Source organism: Camelus bactrianus, chromosome 10 (genome assembly GCF_048773025.1).
Source record: "Camelus bactrianus isolate YW-2024 breed Bactrian camel chromosome 10, ASM4877302v1, whole genome shotgun sequence".
Classification (NCBI taxonomy): domain Eukaryota; kingdom Metazoa; phylum Chordata; class Mammalia; order Artiodactyla; family Camelidae; genus Camelus; species Camelus bactrianus.
Genome location: NC_133548.1, coordinates 56,577,306 through 56,592,834, shown reverse-complemented (window position 1 = coordinate 56,592,834; position 15,529 = coordinate 56,577,306). Strand labels below are relative to the sequence as shown.

General features: G+C 38.9%; 1 protein-coding gene across 16 annotated transcripts in view; it reads left to right on the top strand.

Annotated features, from left to right (window-relative positions):
- DLG2 (discs large MAGUK scaffold protein 2) overlaps positions 1 to 15,529 on the top strand; it is a 1,731,178-nt gene that overhangs the window by 1,185,547 nt on the left and 530,102 nt on the right. The window lies entirely within an intron of this gene.

Sequence of the window (15,529 nt, the reverse complement as noted above, 5' to 3'; positions counted from 1 at the left end):
TCCTGTTACTTACTGAATTTCAGCTAGTATTTAATTTGTGTTTGTTACGGCGTCTACATTCCACATTGGACCAGGCGCTGTGAGTAAGGGATGCAGATGTATCTTTTGTTCCCTGGTGCCTCCAGTCTTGTTAGAAAGAATACTATGAGCTGATGAGGAAATAGTAAAATGTGTAGAAAGCAATGTACTGTAAGTAGCATTAGCAAATGAATGCAATTTTATACACCTTGTGTGTATTCTTGGATTCAGCAACCATTTACAAGGGCTTTCTGTAGGAGTTTGGACAGAAAGAGTCTAAAAAACTATTCCATATGAAGAGTCTAGTCCTAAAAATAATTTAAGATTTTACTAACCGTACCCACCTGAACGAGAACACAGAGGGAGAAAGAGCAGGTGGCCCCAGCAAAGAAGGAAATCAGCTTGTCTTGGATGAAGAACACAAGGTGAGTTTAGGTAGGTGGAGTGGAGCCAGATCTTGCTCAGGATAGAGGAAGAGTAGCTTCAGCCAGGGCCCCTCTCTTTAAAGAACTAAAGATCAGGGAGAGGGTGTAGCTCAGTGGTAGAGTGTGTGCTTAGCATGCACGAGCTCCTGGGTTCAATCCCCTGTACCTCCATTAAAAATACTAATAAAAAGATAAAGAACTAAAGATCATTTTGCAAAATAAGAGTCACTCACAGAGTGCACTTAGTGAATAATGTAAAATTCTTTCAGGGATCGAAACACTAACTAAAGGCATTGTAGATTGGACAATGAGGAGAGATTTCCCTGGGGAGGAAAATGTGTCTTAATGTTATTTTAGCACCTCTATGGGACTGTAAGTCTCCCAGGCCAAGCAGTTATATAGAGAGAAGGATCAATAAATTCTTGCTGAATATATGAGAGAGTTGTTGGGTGAATGAATTAGTGAACCAAATGAGAAAAGGACAGAGGATAAACTGATGAGTAGGGGGAGGGAGGGTAGCACAGAGCAAACCTGGAGGTGAGAATGCTTTTAGCTTGCGTGGAACCACACTGAAAACCTTGACCTAAGTGGAAGAAACGTGAGCTTCATAGCCCTTTTTCAGTCTGCTCTTTCACTGAGCATGAATAAGCTGGCTTACTGCTTCTCTTATAAAACAGCCAAGGACACTTTTTCCCCATCTAACTGGTCTGATGCAGTGATTACTTTTGACAGCTGCATCTTTGCAGCTTCTGAAGGAAGATAACCCTTTTTTTTTCAGGTACATCTGCATCTCCTATCAAAAAAGAGAGAAATGAGTGACACTCCCACAGGAAACACACACTTTTTGACAATAGAATTTTCAGGCTGAATTGACTAAATTAATTTCTGAGTGAGGAAGTATCCATGCTGCAGAGTGAGAGGTTAGAAACAGATGCCGTGTAATTCTAGGAGTCACGGTGGGGATAGTGTTTGCCGATGTTGGGTCCTGGAGAAGCTCCATTGTAAAAGTTTAGAAATAGAGCTAGAGTTAGAGAAAAATTCAGAAATTTGTCGGCTGTCAGCATTATTTCATATCACTCTTTACCTAGAAGTAGGGGAACTTTTGCCTTAGCCAAATTTTGGCTCTAGGCTTCAGATAAAATAGGCTTTGTGTTACGTGCTTGTTCTACAATTAAGAATGAAAAGTGGCATCTCTTAGAGTGCCACCACTCTTTGCCCTCAAGCATGGGTGACAGTCTCATGCCTACAGAGATAAAAGGGAATTCTGCTGTGCTAACAGCATCATTCAGTAGTTGTAAAGAGAATAATCACAATGAGAGCTAACACTGATTGAGCTTTTATCATGTGTGGAGCATTGTGCTAAGATAGGTAGGTATGTAGATAGGTAGGTGGGTGGATGGATGGATGGACAGACAGATAATCTAAATAGAGATGCAGATACACAGACACACACAGACGCACAATCTTGTGTATACTTACAGCAGATATATAAAGTAGGTACAGTTATTTTGGCCATAATATTTTGCACTCGGGAAATTAAAGGTTAAATATTTTAAGAAGGTCACCTATCTAGCTTTGAATACATTCCAAAAACTAGTCCTGAATGTCACTTGTGTACTCTCTAAACTCTCATTCAATAGCAGACTCCCCCTACATCATGTGGTCTCGGCCCAAAAAATCCCAAAGGTAAAGTTCTCACATTGTTAACGGGCAATGCTGAACATTACAGAATTTGTTAGTTTTCTACTGAGCCTCAGTTGTGTTTATTATGAACTCTACCCATCGGTCTTTGTTCTAGCTTTGTAGAGCCAGGGCCATGGCCCATGACTGTGTGTGTGAATATTGCCTCCTGAGGTTGTACAGTGAAAGACCTAAAAAACTCTGAACAGTGATCCTCACTGGAACAACCAAATATACCAGCTCCCCAATCCACATCACAGCCTTGTGCCTGTGTGGGGACAGCTTTGGGGTGGGTCTCTGCTTCTTTTTAGTAGATCTTTGCTACTACCACTGAGATGATTTCCTACCTTACTCCTTCCTACCATGAACTTGAATGGCTTGGGGACATCTAAGAGTTCAAGAATAACACTCAGTTGAAAATCTGGCCATGTGACATTAAGGATAGATTTTAGAATTTACTAATTTATTTAGCACAAAGCCTACATATTACAGATGGGGAAACTGGGGCTTAGACAAGTGACTTATCCTGTGGCATAAACCGTTTGCGAGGTCTGCTTTATCTGGAATCCAAATGCCTTGACTCAAGTATTTAACATTCTGCAGTTGTCTTAAGTGGAAGTAACACCCAAGCCCATCTAGGAACTCTTTCCTCAGCGTGACAGGAACACTCTTTGAAACTGGATTGACAGTGCGTGAGGAGTATTTTCTGTTTCATCATTAGTCCTTATGAACATGGAAGCAACACATTACAATGAACTCTGGAAAGATGTAGGTTCTAATGTATGTACAGTAAGGAAACTGAGATGAGAGGTTAAGTAACTTAACATGATCGTACTGCTACTAAATGTCGGGGCCAAAATTTGAACCTAGGCAGCCTGGGTCTAACGTCCATGCATTTGTGTTGTTAGTTATACTGCAGTGAAAAAAAAAAGACAGTTAAAAGACACCCTGTGGTGTGGTAAGCAGCATTCTAAAAATACCGCTCCTCAGGATCCCACACCCTAATCCACAGAGCCTGTGACTATGATGCACTGTTACTGCTGTGATTATACGACACTGCATGGCATAGTTGACGTTGAGATAGGGGGAGTATTCAGATGAGCCTGGTCTAATCACATGAGCCCTGAAAGTGGAGAGCTTTCTCTGGCCTGTGGCAGAAGAAGTCAGAGAGATTCAAAATCTGTGAAGTATTTGACACTGTTCCTGGTTTGAAGATGGAGGAGGCCACATGAGAGAGTATGAGGATGGCCTCCAGGAACAGAAACAGTCCCAGTGCCAGCCAGCGAAGAACCAGGGCTCTCCATCCCACAACCACAAGAAGCTGCATCCTGCCGCAACCACATGAGCTTGGAAGAAGCCCCTGGGCTCCAGATGAGAATGTAGCTTAGCTGATACCCAGATTGCAGCCCTGTCAGAACCCTAACAGAGATTCTAGCCACACTGTGCCAGACTTCTGACTTATACAAACAGTGAGCTAATAAATAAGTATCGTTTTAAGTTGCTAAATTTGTGCTGATTTTATAAAGAGCAACAGAACACTAATATATACATCATTCTAGGAATTCTTAGTTCATTATGAAAAGCCTTCCTGTGTATGTTCAGTCACACCCAATGTAAAGTGAATGTGCAGGCTTGAGACACAGACGAAGTGAGATGTGACTTTCCTCCTAGTTAGATCAGGCCCCAATCTGAGCTCAGGTCTCAGTGGTTGCCCCAGATGAAAGATGTAGGAGGAAGAACATAGTATTTGGAATCAGAGGACCTGGATTTCAAGTTCTGCTTTCTAGCTAAGTGACCGTAGACTTCTTCTCAAGCTCTCTGTAACCCAGTTCCCTCACTGGTAAATTGGAGATAGGAGCATATATCTCAGGAAGCTGAGGTAAGGATTAAATAAAATAATGAGTGTGAAAGAGTTGTGTAAAATTCAAAGGCCCCAGTCTGCAGAGCCAGCCGTTTAACAGAAAACTGAGCTTGAGCCACAAGTGTGAGGCAGCCAGGAAGGGACCCTTAAGGATGACACGATTCTAAGATGCCTCTCAGTGTATTACACATCCTTGTGTAATTCCTTCCCCTTGAGTGTGGGTGGGAACTGTAGGAACTGTGAGTATGGTGGGACAGCACTCCCATGATAGTATTACTTTATATGGCAAAAGAGATTTCACGGATGTAATGAAAGTCCCTAATCAGTAGACTTTGAGTTAATCGAAAGGGAGATTATCCCTTGTCAGCTTGATGTAATCCAGTAAGCACCTTAAAAGTACAGAGATCATCTTGCTGGCCTGGATAAGACAAACTTCCGTGTTGTGAAAGGATCCAGAAGGGATCCACTTGGCAAAGAGCTGAGGGCAGCAATCCCCAGCCTGCAGCTGGAAGATGGGAGCTGTCAGTCGCACAGCTGAGTTCCACCAATAGCCACATGAGCTCGGAAGAGGACCCCAAGCTCCTGAACGAATGCAGTTCGGCTGACACCTTGACTGCAGCCTTGTGGGACCCAGAGTAGAGGACTCCGCTAAGCTGTGCCCAGACTGCTGACCCACTGAAACTCTGAGATAACAAATATATGTTGCTTTAAATTGCAAATAGTGTGGCAACTGGTCAAGCAAAAGCGAAAAAACATAATACGGACTCTGTGGCATTCTGGACTCTGAAATTCACGTAGGCCAAACTGCAGACTAGCCTGCCCCTGCCAGCACCACCACACTCTGATCTTCTGAAATTTCAGAAACACTGCTCAGGCCTCATGGATGGGCTCAGGCCTTTCACACACCTGATGGCAGGAAACGAAAAGCAGTCAGAACCAAGGGGTGGACTAAGGTTGGAAATAAGAAACCAGTCCCCTCAAGGGGAGGGAGAGCAGAGACAGATTAGCTGAAATCCATTATTGCATCTGACGGCTAGAGATATGAGTCTGAGCTGGATTAAGGGAGAGAGCCAGAAGCTAAAGGGAAAATGTGAGATGAGAGCTAAGGTAAGAGGCAAAGCAAGAGGGCATACATACGTAGTTCAAATGAATTTCTTTCGATAGTGATCTTTTTCCTGTGCAGCCTCTTTTTAAATAGAACTTCTTGTGTATATATGTTTATGGATATGATAATTGTCCTTTGTGGAATATGTATACAATGGAGGAGAGCAGACAAAAACCAAACAAAACACAACATACTCATTTTCACACTAAATGAAGTCAGTTAAGTATTAACATTTTTCTTAATTTTTTTTAATTGAAATATAGTCAGTTTACAATGTTGTATCAGTTTTCGGTGTACAGCATAAAGTTTCAGTCATACATGTACATACATATATTCATTTTCATATTCTTTTTCATTGTAGGTTACTGCAAGATACTGAATCTAGTTCCATGTGCTACACAGTAGGATCTTGTTTATGTATTTTATACATAGTAGTTAGTACCTGCAAATCTTGAACTCCCAATTTATCCCTTCCCACCCCCTTTACCCCCTGGTAATCAAAAGTTTGTTTTCTGTCTGTATTAACATTTTTGTACACTTATTTCTGGGGTTTTTTTTGTGGTTTGGGGAGGGGATTGTTTTGTTTGCTATTTAGTTTAGATCATGCTGTATATAATATTTAGCTTTTGTTTAAATTTGCATAACCTTATTTCATAAACTTTTCTCTTTATCCTTAAAAAAAAACCCTTACACATATTTTAATCGTTTATTAGTATATTTACTATTTACATTGTTACAAGTTTCAGTTATTTTCAGTTCCTCAGCATTTTAAATAACTGACAATTGTTTGGAAGACATTGTTGACCTTGTTTCTCATAAATTCCTTAGAATATATTCCTAGCAGTAGAATTTCTGCACCAAAAAGTATGAGCAGTATAAAGAACTTTGATACATATTGCTAAATTTCCTTCCAAACCGACTGTACCACATTTTACCTCTGCCAACAGTGTTGGAGAGGGCTTGTTTTACAGTCAGGCATTAGCATTTCATGTGCTTGCACATACGTGATTTTGGGCTGTTTACCAAGGCAAACAGTGGTATATTTCCTTGCTTTGTTTGTGTTTATTTGAATAACAGAAAGATTGGACTTTTGAAAAATGTAACAAGACATTCATATTTTTCATTCTAGAAGTAGTCATTAAAATTCGATAGTATTACCTATCTTTAAGAACATTTTTGGAAGAATAGTAGATTTTCTTTCATAGCAAAATAGATAATATTTCCATGCTTTGAAGAATGATTTTTATTTCAACTTTTGTATTGGAACCATAAAAATGCCCTCTGTGTGGCTCCAAGTCCCAGGATTGCTGAGGATCAATATTGATCTGTCATCCTGGGGAAGAGCTATCACATGACAGCCTCCACATGGCAATGCAGCAATGACATTTTACACAACAGTGCATTTATTAAACCCATCCACAGCACAAAAGCAGCATGTAGTAGCAGGCAGAAGAGATGGCTACTCGCCAGTTTCCTGACAAGTGACGCAATTTAATCTCTTAGCCCTCAGCACAATCATTTCTACTCCCAGACAAGATGGGAAAAAAAAAAGTTTTCGTTAAGTCCATTGCTTCATTTGTTCCTCCTGTGTCTGTTTACAGGTAAGGCTGGCTTTGTCCTTAAAAAGCCAACACAACATGCATATTGATTTTGAACAGGAATGTTATTGTTCATACTGAGGTTAGACTATACTGACTAAAGATTAAGAGGTCAGGGACCACTGTATCAAGAACCAACTCCTGTGTGTAAACTACAACACTGTCCTTTTGGCTGTCATTTGACAATTCACTCTATTGCTTTTTCAGTAATTTACACCCATTAGCTGACTAGTAATTTTAAAACAATAATATGAGGGGGAAAGAGAGGCAAAGGAGAAGAAGAGGGGTAGATAAAGGAAAAAGAAAAAGAAATATTGGTGATCATCAGGAGATGAAGACGTCATATAACTTGGAAATGGAGAAGACAAACCTAAACCTAAATTTTTCTGGGGCAGTGAGAAGCATTAATATAACAAAGGGAGCAAATTCTAAGTATCACAGTCTGAAATAGTTCCAAGACTCACTTTCTGACTGTTTAAGGAAATAAAAGATTTCCAGTTAAGTGAAACAGCATAAGAGATTGCAAAATCCTTAGAGTACCTCTCCACCTTGAAACTTGCATCATCTGAATGACGACAAACACCTTATCAAGTCCAACATGTCAAATTCCACCAAAAATGTAGTTGTTGCACCAGATGACTATGATGATGCTAAATTTTCTGTTTCAAGACAGAGACTTTCAGTGTCTTCAAAACCGTGTGAACTTTTCTTCCATTATTGTTTTGAGGCTAAAGCAGTACATAAGCCCAATTGTTGCCTTGAACAAGATAATCTTCATGAGAAGGGAGATTTCATTATCCAGTGCAAATTACAGCAGCATTCTCCTTAGAAAAAAAAAGTGTGATTGGAATCTCAGTGGGCTCATTCTTAAAGGTAATTTCCTTCCATCTCTACCCACATAATGAAAAGGGTAAGAGAGAATAGTCATCTGTCCTTTGATTTCTTCTGTCAATACTATCAGCCCTAATAAAATCAATAAGCAAGTAGTTCCATGGTGGCTGGTAATGACAAGTCCTCAGCAATGTAGAATTACAGGAAAATTGCTAAACAAGAATAATAATTTCGACTATGCATCTGGTAGAATGCCAGGTACCCACGTGCAGTCTTTCAAAGCTAGAAAGTCATATTCAGCAGTTTCCCTATTTTGGTCGACTGTTACAGAATCTCATAAGAGAAGTCTCTCTATGGGTTAAATGAAATAGCTTTTTTGGCAAACATGTCACCCTCTTTTTTTTTTTTAAACAAATTTTACCAAGATTTCTGGATATCCACACACAAAAGAATTAAGTTGGATACCACCTCATACCATACACAAAAATTAACTCAATATGAGCCATAGACCTAAATATAAGATCTAAAACTATAAAACTCTTAGAAGAAAACATAGGAATAAATCTTTGTGACCTTGGACTAGGCAGTGCTTTCTTATTATAACATCAAAAACAAAACTGATGAATTGAACTAGGATAGTCTCCCTATTTTAAAATTCTTAATTTAACCACATCTGTAAAGTCTCTTTGGCCTAAAATATAACATACTCATCGGTCAGAGATGAGGACTTGGACTTCCTTGAGAGGCTATTATTAAGCCTATCACAGATTTGAATAAATATTTCTTTAAAGAAAATATAAAAATAGCCCCCAAAAAAGATGTTCAACATTATTATTCATTAGTGGATTGCAAATCAAAACTACAATATGGTAATACTTCACACCCAGTAGGATGGGTATAATCAAAAAAGATAGATAATAACAGATGTTAGCCAGGATATGGAGAAATCACAACTTACCATACACTGCTGGTGGGAAGGTAAAATGGTGCAGCCACTTTAGGAAATAGTCTGGCAGTTTCTCAAAAGATAAAAGTTACCACATGAACAACAAATCTACTTCAAAGAATATACCCAAAGAGAATTGAAAATATATGTCCTTACAAAAAAACTTGTATGAGAATTTCATAGCAACATTATTTATAATAGCCATAAAGTAGAAACAATGTAAATGTCCATCACCGGATGAATGGACAAATAAATTGTGGTATATTCACACAGTGGAATGTTATTCTACCATGAAAAAGGTGAAATTCTGATGCATGCTACATCATCAATAAACCTTGAAACAGTGTTCTAAATGAAACAAGTCAAATACAAAAGGCTACATATTATACAATTTTATTTCTATGAGATACCCATAATAGGGAAATCCATATCGGTAAAAAGTAGACTAGTGGTTGCCAGGGGCTGATAATGAGTATGGGATTTGGACATGATGAAGATGATCTAAAATTAGATAGTGCTATGATTGCACAAGTCTGTGAATGTACTAAAAGTCACTGAATTGTACAAGGGCAAGTCTTTTTAAATTGAAGTATGGTTGATGTACAATATTACATTAGTCTCAGGTGTACAGCAAAATGATTCAGTACACATATATATATGTACATACGTATATTCTTTTTCAATTCTTTTTTATTATAAGCCACTGTAAGATATTGAATATAGTTCTCTGTGCTATATAGTAGGTCCTTGTTGTTTATGTATTTTATATATAGTAGTGTGTATATTTAATACTAAACTCCTAATTTGTCCCTACCTCTTCCTTTCCCCTCTGGTAACCATAGTTTATTCTCTGTATCTGTGAATCTATTCCTGGTTTGTAAATAAGTTCATTTGTATCATTCTTTTTTTAGATTCCACATATAGGTGGTATCATATAGTATTTGTCTTTGTCTGATTTACTTCACTTAGTATGATAATTTCTAAATCCATCCATGTTGCTGTAAATGGCATTATTTCATTCTTTTTTAAGGCTGAGTAATATTCCATCTTTGTGTGTGTGTCTGTGTGTTTATGTATGTGTATATATACCACATCTTCTTTATCCGGTCATCTATCGATGGACATTTATATTGCTTTCATGCCTTGGCTATTGTAAATAGTGCTCCTGTGAACATTGGGGTCCATGTATCTTTTTGATTTATAGTTTTCTCCAAGTAAATGCCCAGGAAATAGGATCGCTGGGTTGTATGGTAACTCTATTTTTAATTTTTTAAGGACCCTCCATACTGTTCTTCATAGTTGCTATGCTAATTTATAATCCTACCAACAGTGTATGAGGGTTCCTTTTTCTAAAAAAGACAAATTTTAAAGTACATGAATTATAGCTCTATAAATGTGTTATAAAAATATCCATAAATCTGTTATAAAAAATATTCAGTCATTCTTTTCTGCCACAAAGTATTCATTCTTATTTAAAAATCTAAAAAAATATTTCTAGTTTCAGAAAGCTCACGACTTCTTCATATTGCTGTCAAGATACAGGTATAATTCATCTGAAGTTCCATTATTTAGGAAAGTTCTTGAATCTATTCACCAAGTAGAGAATACCTTTGGTTTGGGCTCCATGTCTGTATAGTCTGAGTCATCTCTGAAGTAGGCAACTATTATATGATGCTCCCTTTTCCTAGACAAAGTTGCAGATATTTGACCTTGTGTCCCAGCTGCTAAAATATCAATAATTTATAAAAATGATCTGATAAGTAAAGTTTATATTTTCAAAAGCCAAAACAAATCACTGAAGTACATTAAAAGTTAGGAGGGTTAATTCAGACTGTTTTTTTAAGGTCCAATTATCCAAATATACTTAAGGAAGAAAAGAACATACCAATTCCTGGCAAAGAAACAGTAGGATTATTAAAGCATAGATGTGGTAATTCATATCCCTTAAGATTGATTCCATGAGGCTCTGAATATTCTGATTTAATTCTAGTCCCTGCTTTGTGTATAGGGAGCAATTTCTAGCTTTATTTGTAGGTCTAGACCCAAATTTCCAGTTCAGACTGAAAGTTAACAAGGTGCACTGCTCGAGTGAAGGTGAGAGAGAGACCTGAGGCTGTCTGCCACGAACTAGCTCTGAGACTTTGGGAAGGTTACACAGCCTACTTAACCTTTGCGTCTTTCTCCATAAAGTGAGTATAATACAGGATCTTTGGAAATTTTCAGTTTTAAAATCAAATTCTGGTCATTTGACTTTTGTTGACAGTCTGAGACATTCAGAATATACTATCATGGCCAGGAAACCAGCCTCTTGTTTTGATTAAATTCGTAGCTCTAAGAACATGCAATCTTCATTACATTCCTGTAGCAAAGAGCAGATCACAACGTTACATGCTGATAAGGCATTTGTTATTATTTATTTCTAATAGTTTCCCAAGAAGGAAAGCTATTTTCTAATATTCTAAAGCTGTATTTGATTTTGATTTTAGCAAATAGCTCTTTGGGAGCCAGACCAAAACAAAATGGTTTGGGGGAAGAGGGGAAAGACACTCAAATTATCTCCTGGTTTCTAGTTTAATGGTAATCTCAGTTATTTTTGAGAATGGTTTTCCTGAACAGTTATAAATTATGTCCTTATTTAGAAAGGCCCAATAATGTGGTAAGCTTTGTGCAAGCATCAAGTCATAGCAAACTGACTTAACAGAAGCCAAAATCATAAATATATTAGAGCTACTCACTAGTCATTCAGTTCCTACTCAGGCTGTGGCAACAGCAAAGTGGAGACTTAAATATTATCTCCCAAGTGAGGTTTCTCTTCATGCTGCCCAGTCCAAACCCGGCAACCTTTACCCACAGGACATCCCTCCACCCTCCCACACCCCACAACTCACCCACCTCTGTACTTGCACTTTACATTCCTAGAGGAAGCTGAGGCTGGAAAGCCAGGTTAGAATTTAGAATTGTTAGACTCAGTTCTGCACCGGAAATTTCAGCACAGGGAGAGCAGGCCCCAGTCCCCAGCTCTCAGTCCCTCTGCCCCACCCTTATCTTCCTACTCCCAGCTCCTTCCTTCACCTTGAGGGCCGTGACACTACAATGTGCACGTTCATCCACATCCTCTGCAAATAGCCATCCTTTACCACTTTTGAGCCTCAGGTTGTACACAGAGCCTGCACCATTAACCCTGAGGAACTTGAACTTGAGAAAGAGGTCCACACAAGAACTAAAGTGGGCTGCAGTCAGGGAATTCCACAGTAGGTCTGTTGTGGGAGAGGGAGAGTTGACCCTAACTGCTTGCCTCCCCTTGGGTTTGTGGACTCCCCATGAAGTGACCATTAGTGAATATTAATTCTTCAAAGGTTAATTGGCAGATAGAACAAGGGAAATATGTTCTCTGAATTTTAGGGCCTAGTAAAAATAAAATGAATAGGATTTGTATCTTACTGGTAGAGTTCTTGGCTTTTAGGGTTTCTCATATTGTTTTGTGGTAGATTCTCTTGCCTGTTTATAGAGAATAAGTTTTCCTTTGTCTTAGTGATAACATATTTATTTGCTTTTGGTGACTTACCTTCTTGACAACTATATCTAAATCTCTAAGCCCCCTTCACATGGCGCCATTCTGCGTGTCTGAACTCTCATGTTACTTATTCTTTGTTTTCTATGACATCTAGCACTGTCCCTTACTCACAATAGACACTTAGAACTAGTAAGAGCTGCCACCCATTAAGCTTACTCCGTGAACTTCTGGAGGCTCAAAGAGGTTAAGCTACAAGTGATTGAGCCAAAATTCTAATCCAGTCTGTTTGATTCCAAAATCCATGTTCTTTCCACCACAGCATGTGGCTGCAATTAACTGCAGATGAGGAACTGAACGTGTATTTAAGAATCTATGAAAATAGAGACCTACCGATATCCCATCTCCTAGTGTTAAAAATTAAAAACGCAAACATACCTAAGTGACAGCCAAATTCTTTTGGCTCTTTGGGAAATTGGCATGTCACTATGCAACTTTATATGAGAAGATGATAAAGATAAATTGATTTTGGTTTTGAAGATAATGTGGTTCTCTGGTTAGAATGTAATGCATGTTCATTGCAGAAAATTTGGGAAGTATAGACATTTATAAAGTGACTTAGAATCGTTCATAATGGTGATCCATCACCACCAAAAGGATGTGCTCATTATGTTCCTTCATGTTCGGTGCATATTTTTATGTAGTTGGACTTTTCATCCTCCCTTTTTTCATTTAATATCATAACAGAGTCATTTCCATAAAAAAGTACTTTACAAACAGTTTAAATAGCTGCATAATTTCATGTCATATGGATATTTATTTAACTTTTACCTTATTTTGGATATATAAGTTGTTTATTACATTGCGGTGAACATTCTTGTGGAAGGGATTAAAAATCTGACAGATATTAGAGAAACCAAGTAACTTATTCCCAGATCAGTTGTTACACACACAGTTGTGGGTTGGAAATGTTTGAAAATGGGCTCTAGGGCTCCTCATTTTCACAGTTTTACTTCTACTCTTTTTGTGTTTTTAAATCATGTACCAGAGGTTTCCTTTTACATCACAGTGGAATTAATTAAGGGCAACAGTTTTTACTTCCAGGCTTCCAGAGAGGTTAACATTCAGTGTCAGTGTAACTCCAACACTCTGAGCTAAGACAATGTACAAGTCAGCCTCGGGCAAGTGACCTAGAAATTGTCTGTAAAGATCCAGATGTTATCTGCATTCAGCCCAAATCATTTTTAGTTATGCAGGTTAGTCTGGTATTTAGAACACAAGCATCAGGACCACAGTTTATAACCTACAAATACCCTGCTCCTAATTAAAATGTTCGTATCATTTCCTTTCTCTTTCTCCCCTCTATTAACGCCTTTAAATATGACAGTCTAATTTAGCAGTAAATTATGAAAGGGAAAAGCAGACCATTAGCAGGAAAGAAAGCAATGCTTCCTTTCAGAAAACAATGAATTAAAGAATGAATTATTAGCTATTTTCTTTGTTCATGTTTGTATTAAAGCATGAATAAACTCTTTAATATTCATTATCCCAGATATGTATTATAATAAAAATATATTTAATTTAGAGCTTCACTTAAGGGCTTTCTATTGACTAACCCATTGTGCTGGGTGTAAGAGTGCCCCAGCTGCCTTACGTGCCGGAAATTCATCTCCTCTGCACTTCCACTTCTCAGATGTTCAGGCTGGAGCATCCAACATGCAGATCTGAGTTAGAAAAGGGAATGGGCAGAGTCACTTTTCTGAGTGTGGGGAGTGAGAGGAGTAGTTTCAGCATTTTTCAGTCTAGTGGGGTACGAGGTCTTGAGTCTGCTGCTCTCACTGTCATCTCCTCCTGTGGCAAGTCACTGCAGCGGGGAAACTGAAGTGACAGGAAGTAAAGCAAGTATTTATTCAACTGACACTGAGTCTTCCATTTTACTCCTAGACTTTTGTGACCCATTTGTCTTGTAAATGTACACTGAGTGTTCTGCTGTGGATCAGACCCTTGGAGCTGAGAATAGAGTAGGAAAGAAGCAAAACAGGATCTGTGCTCTCTCTAGTGGAGCTTTCAGTCCTGTATAGCAATAAAAATACATTTAGAATCGAAGTGAGTGCTATGAAAGTGTTGCCAGTGACTAGGTTCTTGTCCCATAGAAGCAAGAATTCAGAGATGAGACATGGAGGTTAAGAAAGTAAAGGGGGGGTTTATTAAGGGATGGATAGTACACTGTCAAGGGGAGAGCGGGCAGGCTCAGGTGAGTGGCTGCCCTGAGTTTCTTTGACAAGTTTGTTATATAGGGTGTAAAAATGAATGGGCAGAATATTCATTGGGGAGGGAAGGGTTTGGGATCATATTCCCTGATTTCCATCCTAATTCCACCTTCCCGAAGGGAGGAGGGATTTTTGTCCTTATTTAGTCTGGATCAGAAGTGTCATGGTGTTGGTGCATGATGGGGTACTTCTAATCTGCAAGGCTAACTGTATTGAAATAAAGGCATAATGAGCAAAAGGTAACATTCGGACACTGGAGAGTCCTGCCTTTTCCCACCTTTCTTTGTTGGCCTTCAGGCCACTTGTCACCCCAAAATGTGTGATCACTTATCAGCCCAAAGGTTCCTGCTTTTCTCTCTCTGCCAAGGGACCCCTGTTGTTTACATGATGCATGATTTCCTGCATTTGGCCCCGTGCCCCTCCTTTCTGCCCAGTTTCTGCCATTTGGCCTGTGTCCCCCTTTCTCTGTTCATATCTAGCTATCTGCCTGCTCTAACAGAAGGAAAATATCTAAGCTGTGAAAGGCTGTAATAGCGTGGTCTGATCTATTCTGGAGTATCCAAGGGAAGCCTTATAGGGAGGAGATATTTAAGCTGAGACATAAACGGTAAGTGTTAGCCAAGTAAAGGGCTGGAGGAATCTTCAGGCAGAGTAAACAGGTCCAAAGGCCAGAAGAGACATAAGGAAGAGGTCACTGGGACTAGAGCTGGTGAGAAAGGATGACAGGGACAAGATGCAAATGGAGAGATGGACATGAGAAAATAGGAAGTCATTTGTTCTTTATCCTTCTAAAAGCAATCTTTGTGTGTTTCAATGAGAAAATGGCTGAACTAAATTGTTATCTGTAAAGATCACTCTGGTTGCTGTGGGAGTCTGGTTTGGCTGACAAGGGCACATGCAGGGAGAGCAGCTTCAAAAGCTATCAGTAATTCAGGTGATAAATGATGGGAGCTTGGACTAAGATGCTGACAAAAAGATTGAGAGAAGTGGACAGATTTTGAAATATACCTAAGGGGTGAACTTGAAAAGGCTTAATGATTAATTAGAGTGGGATGTGAGGAGAAGTTCTATTCTTTCAAATAAAGCATCAGTGGCTTCTTTGCCCCGGGCCCCATATCAGGTGCTGGGGATACAATATCCTTGATTTCACAGAGTTCACCATCTAGTAGAGTTATCAAGGGTGACTCTGAGCTATGGAGCATAACAATTGGCAGAGACTGGCAGAAAGACAGTTGGAACATAAGTTCTATTTTGGACAATATTAAGTTTAAGATGCCTGTGCAG